The following is a 10,444-nucleotide window of genomic DNA, read 5'->3' as shown; positions in this document are numbered from 1 at the left end:
ATTCTTAAGAGATATTATGTAAAGCATGGAGCCCAAAGGTAAGGATAATATGTATGTATGCACACGTACTCAGTCATGTCCAACTCTCTGCAACCCATGCACTGAAGCCAGCCAGGCTCCTCTCCCCATGGAATTTTCCAGGCAATAATACTGGAATGGGTTGCCATTTCCTTCTCCAGGATAATCCATGGGATCCCAGAATGGAAGTGAGGGGCATGGAAGACAGGATGTCTGGATTTAAGAGAAATCAGTGACAAAACTAGTTCTCCACTAGCTGAGACTCAAAATATGCAGAGATGAAATTTTCCACTTTTCTTTTTATGAACCAGCAGATAAAATGGCAAGCAACTCTCATTTCCCATCTCCAACTTTTTATGAAACCAAAATCAAATAATTCTGGTGAACAGTTAGAGACTGAAAGGTTTGGTTATTAAGGCATTTGGCTGAAGACAAAGTCCAGTTTTACCAAAATCATACTCCAATTCATAAATTCTTGATAATACTGCCAGTTCTTCCACAAAGTGGTCATAATGTTTCACAGAAATGAGTATACGATCTACCCATTTACCCATATACAAGGTGTGACAATATAATAACGAGACCCATTTCATAAGCCAGTCATGAAAACCAATTCCATTAATTTTTCATACATGACATATAAGATGCCAAAAACACTTTATGTTTCCAACAGACTTCCTTAGTTTTCAAAGCTATTTCTTAGGAAAATTTTCTTTTTATTTCTGCCTATATTTACATAGTGTGAAAACTGGACAAGGACCAATTCAGGTGAAAGGAATTTATAACTCTAACCAGACCTAGGTTAACTATAGAAATCTGATAAACATCAAGCTAACCAGACAAATAGAAGTGATCACGCCATCTTTAATGCCTACCTTCTTTGAGGGACAATAACCCTCAAATTTGGTGTATATACACTGGAGCTTCCCATCGTTGCTGCTGATTTGTGCAGTGCTGATTACCTTTTCCTTCCCACCCAAGAGAAAGCAGTAATTGTTGAGATAAAAGTGGACTCATTTTGCTTTGAATCAACTGTAATACTTTAGCTTGTAATTTTTAAAAAGTTTTCTAAAATTATTAACTTTCACCCCTTCTAATTCCACCACAAATTTACTAATTTGGCAAAATGTTTTCAAATTACATCAAATACATGCCACTGATACTTTCTTAAATATGCATTTCAGTTTTTAAAAATTTGTATTTGTATTCTATATACATACAGCTTACACAACACAAACCATACTGTTCTTTTTCCAAGTTTTATATTACAGCTTGAATTACGCAAACTGCTGTCATCTTGATCTCTTTCTTGTTCTTTGACAAATGTAATACAATAATTAGTATCAAGGGCTTTTAGAACAACAGTTCATGGATTCAATTGTCAAACTGACTGAAAGTGAAATATTCTTAGAGGCATATGCCAGGGATGGTTGAAAACATTCCTATAATTAATGGGCAATTTTAAAGGGTTAAGGTGAGATAACAATTAAAGGAATGCCTTTAACAGATCTTAAACTTTCTAAGCTCTGCAAAAAATGAGTTGAAGTCCTCATAATGGATTCTTAGGAAACAAAACAAAATGTAATGAAATAAAACAAAATTCACTAAAGCGCACATTCAATTCAGTTCAGTTCAGTTCAGTCGCTCAGTCGTGTCCAACTTTTTATGACCCCATGAACTGCAGCACACCAGGCCTCCCTGTCTATCACTAACTCCCAGAGTCTACCCAAACCCATGTCCATCGAGTCAGTGATGTCATCCAATCATCTCATCCTCTGTCATCCCCTTCTCCTCCTGCCCTCAATCCCTCCCAGCATCAGGGTCCTATCAAATAAGTCAGCTCTTTGCATCAGGTGGCCAAAGTATTGGAGTTTCAGCTTCAACATCAGTCCTTCAAATGAATACCCAGGACTGATCTCCTTTAGGATGGACTGGTTGGATCTTCTTGCAGTCCAAGGGACTCTCAAGAGTCTTATCCAACACCACAGTTCAAAAGCATCAATTCTTTGGAGCTCAGCTTTCTTTAGAGTCTAACTCTCACATCCATACAGGACCAACGGAAAAACCATAGTCTTGACTAGATGGACCTTTGTTGGCAAAGTAATGTCTCTGCTTTTTAATATGCTGTCTAGGTTAGTCATAACTTTCCTTCCAAGGAGTAAGCATCTTTTAATTTCATGGCTGAAATCACCATCTGCAGTGATTTGGGAGCACAAAATTAAAGTCTGCCATTGTTCCACTGTTTCCCCATCTATGTGTCATGAAGTGATGGGACCAGATGCTATGATCTTCGATTTCTGAATGTTGAGCTTTAAGCCAACATTTTCACTCTCCTCTTTCACTTTCATCAAGAGGTTTTTTAGTTCCTCTTCACTTTCTGCCATAAGTGGTGTCATCTGCATATCTGAGGTTATTGATATTTCTCCCGGCAATCTTGATTCCAGCTTGTGCTTCTTCCAGCCTAGCGTTTCTCATGATGTACTCTGCATATAAGTTAAATAAACAGGGTGACAATATACAGCCTTGACGTACTCCTTTTCCTATTTGGAACCAGTCTGTTGTTCCATGTCCAGTTCTAACTGTTGCTTCCTGACCTGCATATAGGGTTCTCAAGAGGCAGGTCAGGTGGTCTGGTTTTCCCATCTCTTTCAGAATTTTCCACAGTTTATTGTGATCCACACAGTCAAAAGCTTTGGCATAGTCAATAAAGCAGAAATAGATGTTTTTCTGGAACTCTCTTGCTTTTTCCATGATCCAGCAGATGTTGGCAATTTGATCTCTGGTTCCTCTGCCTTTTCTAAAACCAGCTTGAACATCTGGAAGTTCATGGTTCATGTATTGCTGAAGCCTGGCTTGGAGAATTTTGAGCATTACTTTACTAGCGTGTGAGATGAGTGCAATTGTGTGTAGTTTGAGCATTCTTTGGCATTGTCTTTCTTTGGGATTGGAATGAAAACTGACCTTTTGCAGTCTTGTGGCCACTGCTGAGTTTTCCAAATTTGCTGGCATAATTGAGTGCAACACTTTGACAGCATCATCTTTTAGGATTTGAAATAGTCAACAGGAATTCCATCACCTCCACTAGCTTTGTTCATAGTGATGATTTCTAAGGCCCACTTGACTTCACATTCCAGGATGTCTGGCTGTAGGTGAGTGATCACACCATCATGATTATCTGGGTCGTAAAGATCTTTTTTGTACAGTTTTTCTGTATATTCTTGCCGACTCTTCTTAGTATCTTCTGCTTCTGTTGCTGCTGCTGCTGCTGCTAAGTCACTTTAGTCATGTTCGACTCTTCGCGACCCCATGGACTGCAGCCTACCAGGCTCCTCTGCCCATGGGATTTTCCAGTCAAGAGTATTGGAGTGGGTTGCCATTGCCTTCTCCATCTGCTTCTGTTAGATCTCTACCATTTCTGTCCTTTATTGAGCCCATCTTTGCATAAAATGTTCCCTTGGTATATCTAATTTTCTTGAAGAGATCTCTAGTCTTTCCCATTCTATTGTTTTCCTCTATTTCTTTGCATTGGTCACTGAGGAAGACTTTCTTATCTCTCCTTGCTATTCTTTGGAACTCTGTATTCAAATGAGTATACCCTTCCTTTTCTCCGTTGCTTTTCTCTTCCCTTCTTTTCACAGCTATTCATAAGACCTCCTCAGACAGCCATTTTGCTTTTTTGCATTTCTTTTTCTTGGGGATGGTCTTGATTCCTGAATCCTGTACAATGTCATGTACCTCCATCTATAGTTCATCAGGCACTCTGTCTATCAGATCTAGTCCCTTAAATCTATTTCTCACTTCCACTGTATAGTCATAAGGGATTTGATTTAGGTCATACATTAGTTCCAATTCAAAGGGAGAATAACCATGTGAATACTAACCTCCTGGGATAATAGTGATCTTAGATATATATATAAATGCAAAAAAAAATGTGGATGTTCGAGCATCAGGCTTTACTAACAAGAATACTCAAGATTCCAAAAGAATTGAAAGAAATATATATAATATTTTATGTAGTAATAATTCAAAATATCATTAAATGAATAATTATTGTTTCCACAGCTGCTGCTGCTGCTGCTGAGTCACTTCAGTCGTGTCCAACTCTGTGTGACTCCATAGACAGCAGCTCACCAGGCTCTTCCGTCCCTGGGATTCTACAAGCAAGAACACTGGAGTGGGTTGCCATTTCCTTCTCCAATGCATGAAAGTGAAAAGTGAAAGTGAAGTCGTATCTGACTCTTAGTGACCCCATGGACTGCAGCCTACCAGGCTCCTCCATTCATAGGATTTTCCAGGCAAGAGTACTGGAGTGGGGTGCCATTGCCTTCACTATGCCAAAGACTTTGACTGTGTGGATCACAACAAACTGGAAAATTCTGAAAGAGATGGGAATAGCAGACCACTTTACCTGCCTCCTGAGAAATCTGTATGCAGGTCAAGAAGCAATAGTTTGAACTGGGCATGGAACAACAGACTGGTTCCAAATTGGGAAAGGAGTACATCAAGGCTGTGTATTGTCACCCTGCTTATTTAACTTACATGCAGAGTATAATCATGTAAAATGCCAGGCTAGATGTAACACAAGCTGGAATCAAGATTCCAGAAGAAATATCAATAACCTCAGATATGCAGATGACGCCACACTTATGGCAGAAAGCGAAGAAAAACTAAAGAGGCTCTTGATGAAAGTGAAAGAGGAGAATTTAAAAGATGGCTTAAAACTCAGCATTCAGAAAAGTAAGATCATGGCATCTGGTCCCATCACTTCATGACAAGTAGATGGGGAAACAATGGAAACAGTGAGAGACTTTATTTTGGGGGGCACCAAAATCACTTCAGATGGCAACTGCAGCCATGAAATTAAAAGACGCTTACTCCTTGGAAGAAAAGCTATGACCAACCTAGACAACGTATTAAAAAGCAGAGGCATTACTTTGCCAACAAAGGTCCATCTAGTCAAAGCTATGGTTTTTCCAGTAGTCACATATGGATGTGAGAGCTGGACTATAAAGAAAGGTGAGTGCCAAAGAACTGATGCTTTTGAACTATGGTGTTGGAGAAGACTCTTGAGAGTCCCTTGAACTGCAAGAAGATCCAACCAGTCCATCCTAAAGGAAATCAGTCCTGAATAGTCATTGGAAGGACTGATGCTGAAGCTGAAACTCCAGTACTTTGGCCACTTGATGCAAAGAACTGACTCACTGGAAGAGACCCTGATGCTGGGAAAGATTGAAGGCAGAGGAGAAGGGGATGACCGAGGATGAGACTGCTGAATGGCATTACTGACTCAATGGACACGAGTCTGAGTAAGCTCTGGGAGTTGGTGATGTTAGGGACCTGGCATGCTGCAGTCCATGAGGTCACAAAGAGTTGGACATGACTCAGCAACTGAAGGACTGACTGATTATTTCCACAAGCTGTTACTGGGATTGTCATTTTATGAAAAGAAACATTAAAGCATTGTTACTCCATCCTAAATTCCTTGAAAATCAATCTGCTATCCTGCCTCAGTTTGTACCCTGCTCCATCTGAGTCCTTGTGCATATGAGTTTCCAGGAACTGAAAAGCCTTTCCCTTCTTTCTGGCCATCTACAGCTCATCCTTTCCTCAAAACAAAGCTCAAGAATCCACCAATTAGGGGCATTCCTGGATTAACTTCAACCCCAACACTCCTTGATGGTTCTTTAATTTTGTTTTCTATTAAAATTAGATGTTTTATATACCTATACTATGATTATAGGTACAACATCTGATTTTAATCTGTATCCACTTGATTATTGCTTTCATATCTTGTAATTTTTCCATTTAAACACTTTTGTTTTTATTATTGTTACAGCATAATTATATTCAAAAATACACAAATTTTAAGTGTTGAGTTCAATGAGTTTTAACAAACATTTACATCTGTATAACCAACACACTACTCAAGATATAGAACATTTCCATCACCCTAGAACTAAAAAGTTCCCTCATCCCCTTTTCCAGTTAATCCCGTTCCCTCCATAAAGCCAACCATTCTGATTTCTGTTCCTATGGATCACATCCATTTACTGAATTATAAGTTATGTCACTGTCATATTGGTATATGGCATTTCATAGTTCCTTTGATGCTGCATATATATTTTTACTGTTCAAATTTCATGTATGTCTCTGGCTCCCAAATTTTCATCCTTTAGAGTCAAGACTGCCTATTGATCTCCTGGTCTATCACACTGCTTATTTGAATAAAAGAGAAACTAACACAGAAGGTCACACTTCTTAATTAGGTAGCACAGAGAGCCTGGTCTTTGAGAACCATTCTAAACTACATAAAAATTAAGTCCTCAAATCTTAATCCCTATATTTCCATGGCAAGTAATACTGTCTCAGTCAATCTTCAACAGTCTTTCAAAGTAGGCAGGGGTCAGTGGAATTCTCAATTTATAGATAAGGAGAAGATTACAATAGTAATTGACTTGCTCAAAATCATCCTACAGATTAACTGGTGGCACCACCATTAGAACCTTTTTCTCATCCCACTAACTCAGGCAGTATATATACAAAGAAAGGGCCAACTTAAGTTCAAAATTCAATCACCTTGTTTATTCTTTGAAAATTCATATGTTGCTCACTTTTCTCAATCTCCAGCATAGTATTGAGTACTAGTAAATCCCAAAGATATTGCTGTACCCAAAGTTGTCTTCCTTCTTTTTCACGTAGGTAGACAAGACCCTCAGATTTGGATGGTTTTACTTTCTTTTACTTTATTGTACTTCTCTTTGAAACATCTTGGCTTCACATAAGGTTGGTTTACCTTATCTAAAGGTGAACTGATAGGTGTGGAATTTTGCCATATTCAAGAATTTCATGTTGATGTATGGCATAAACCAACACAATATTGTAAAACAATTATCCTTCAATTAAAAATAAATAAAAAAAAACTCTCCAATGACTCTTTTATATCTCTTAACATAATGCTTTGTAATTCAGAAGGTTTTTAGGTTCTTAAATACTTCTTTGGGAAGGAAATACTTAAGTCCTGGCAGCTTCTCTTTATTGATCTCAAATCCTTGAGCATGGCATCCAAAGACTGGAGGACAGCCCCCCCCAACTACGAAGTGTGGCCCACAACCCTGTATGTGCTACACAGTAGCCTCTCCACCAAAACCATCCTACATTTGAGTGATTTTTATGTGTTAAAAGGGATGCCCCCACCTGCAAACTATCTATGGATAATCTATCCTTTCTTTATGAAACAAAAGCCACTAAAAATAGGGATGAAAGTTAGTATGCTAAGGTATGAGCACACTGACATTATTAACACAGCCCCAAAAAAGGCCAAAAGACTGTTAAGCATCATTAAGAAGAACATTGACGGCATTAATATCTTCTATTTGTAAGGTACTATACAATTTGCAATACAGTTTAAAATCAGACTACAAAACTATGTAAGTTTAATTATTTGTATCCCTCAATGATAGAAATTGTGGCTTAGAGATTCTAAGAGTCTTTTCCAAGATTTGGTTCAGTCAGTTCAGCTGCTCAGTCATGTCCTACTCTTTGTAACCCCATGGACTGCAGCACGCCAGGCTTCCTTATCCATCACCAACTCCCAGAGCCTACTCAAACTCATGTCCATCGAGTTGGTGATGCCATCTAACCATCTCATCCTCTCTTGTCCCTTTCTCCTCCCACCTTCAATCTTTCCCAGCATCAGGGTCTTCTCCAATGAGTCAGCTCTTCACATCAGGTGGCCAAAGTATTGGAGTTTCAGCTTCATCATCAGTCCTTTCAGTGACTATTCAGGACTGATTTCCTTTAGGATGGACTCGTTGGATCTCCTTGCAGTCCAAAAGACTCTCAAGAGTCTTCTCCCACACCACAGTTCAAAAGCATCAATTCTTCAGCGCTCAGCTTTCTTTATAGTCCAGCTCTCACATCCATACATGACTACTGGAAAAACCATAGCTTTGACTAGATGGACCTTTTTAGGCAAAATCTCTGCTTTTTAATATGCTGTCTAGGTTGGTCATAGCCTTTCTTCCAAGGAGCAAGCATCTTTTAATTTCATGGTTGCAGTCACCATCTGCAGTGATTTTGGAGGCCCCAAAATAAAGTCTCTCACTGTTTCCATTGTTTCCCCATCTATTTGCCATGAAGTGATGGGACCAGATGCCACGATCTTAGTTTTCTGAATGTTGAGTTTTAAGCCAACTTTTTCACTCTCCTTTTTCACTTTCATCAAGAGGCTCTTTAGTTCTTCTTTGCTTTCTGTCATTTCTAAGTTTATGTGGCTAGAAAACTGCCATTTTAAAATTCTAATTCTTTTGCATCATACTACCAAAAACATTTTCTGATTTCATATTAAATTTCCCTGGTAAACCATGTAGTGTACTAGACAAGCATCTCCTGCAAAACTCTGACTGCTAAGGCTGACCTAATCTGTTTTGCCCACCTTGCAGCCAATTCCCTGTGTCCTATTTTAGATATCAGAGATGACTAGAGAGGGAGGTGTTCCCTTAAGAATCAATAAGAAGGAAGGAAAATGTTGTGGGTACTGCCTCACAGAGACAGAAATGTTTCAGTCTGGAATAATGAAGGCTAGGAAGGAGAATTAGAAATCAATGAAATCATGGTCAGCACAGGAAAAATAATAGTATTTTTCCCCAATAATATTGTAAAGGGCATTCTTTGAAACTCAGATAAGTTTGATATAAGCAAAACAGTAAGAGCTCACACAGTCACTCAAAAACCAAAACACTCCACTCCAGAGCACTCCAAGACAATGTTTTTACAAGAAATGAATGTATTTTTAATGAAACAAAAACATGTATGGCAGAGCAATATAGTGGTGGTAAGAAAAGGTGAAACTGATCTTTACAGCTAGCCCAGGGAAGACAACTAGGACCATGCCTAGCATGTCTCTCAAACCTGGCTGGCCCCAGGCTTTGTGAAAATGAAAGTGTTAGTTGCTCAGTCATTCTGACTTTTAAGTCCCATGGGCTGTAGCCAACCAGGTTCCTCTGGCCATGGAATTCTCCAGGCAAGAATACTGCAGTGGCTAGCCATTCTCTTCTTCAAGGGATCTTCGCAATCCAGGGATCAAACCCGGGTCTCCTGCATTGCAGGCATATTCTTTACTGTCTGAGCCACCAGGGATGACCCATGAAGTTTGCTCAACAATGTAGGGATTTTGGCTATTTGTAAATCAGCTCAAAGCTTGAAAGCTCTGTATTCATTCTTGGTAGCCTATCTACCAAAGCACCAGCAGAGCACTCCAAACTCTATAAGCACCCACTACATTTACAAATTAAGGTCAAAAGGGTCTTATTCACAAGCTTTAATCATCATAATTCAATGAACTGAATTACCCAACTAAAGTAGAGAATAGTAGTCAATTAGAAAATTTACTTCCTTTGGGAATGAATATCCTGTAATAATATCTGATTCCTAACTCATTCTCTAGGTTCATCTATAATAACCTTCCTGTTTTCCCATTCCATCCACACCTCTGTCTTAGACCCGCAGAAATAACAAATTGTATATAGGTCTCTAACTACAAAAATGCTATTTCATAACCCCACACCTTTCCTATACTAGACCACTTTTCCAAAACCAGCTTGAAAAGCGAAAGTGAAGTCACTCAGTCATGTCCGACTCTTTGTGACCCATGGACTGTAGCCTACCAGGCTCCTCCATCCATGGGATTTTCCAGGCAAGAGTACTGGAATGGGTTGCCATTTCCTTCCCCAGGAGATCTTCCCGACCAAGGGATTGAACCCAGGTCTCCCACATTGTAGGCAGATGCTTTACCATCTGAGCCACCAGGGAAGTCCAGCTTAAAGGGCACCTATTCCAAACAGCCCCTCCTTGATCTTCCCTCAGAAAATTAATTCTCTACTGTTCTCTTTCTCCCTTTCCTTTTAGTATGAAACAGCTAAAATATACACAGTGGTATAGGAAATAATATAGTAAACACTCAGCATTTAAAAGTCTTATATGACCCTATACTGTCATTGATTTTAAGAAATTAAACATTTTAGACACAAAATCCTTCTAGGCCTTGTTCCCATCATATTACCCTCTCTCTTCCATTAGAAGTAACCAGTACCCTGAATACAATGTTTGTATACTTCTACTATATCAGTTCAGTTCAGTTCAGTCGCTCAGCTGTGTCCGACTCTTTGCGACCCCATGGAACGCAGCACAACAGGCCTCCTTGTCCATCACCAACTCTCAGAGTTTACCCAAACTCATGTCTTCTACTATATATATGTATACCTAAACAATATATTCTGAATGTTTTTAAACTCTGACATCACACCACAGGCATTCCTCTATGTTAATTTCTCTCACCATTGTACTTTTGAAATTGTTTTAAATGCTGACATATGCAGTTAATTCATTTTAAGTGCTCTCCAAATGTTGTACCAATTTGTACTCCTAC

The 10,444-nt window shown here is 39.1% G+C and overlaps 1 protein-coding gene across 16 annotated transcripts in view; it reads right to left on the bottom strand.

Annotated features, from left to right (window-relative positions):
• Positions 1–10,444, bottom strand: part of BBS9 (Bardet-Biedl syndrome 9) — a 481,107-nt gene that overhangs the window by 168,739 nt on the left and 301,924 nt on the right. The window lies entirely within an intron of this gene.

Source organism: Bos grunniens, chromosome 4 (genome assembly GCF_055505025.1).
Source record: "Bos grunniens cultivar Pamir isolate PY7600 chromosome 4, Bosgru_T2T1.0, whole genome shotgun sequence".
NCBI lineage: Eukaryota > Metazoa > Chordata > Mammalia > Artiodactyla > Bovidae > Bos > Bos grunniens.
This window is presented reverse-complemented; position numbering and strand designations above follow the sequence as displayed.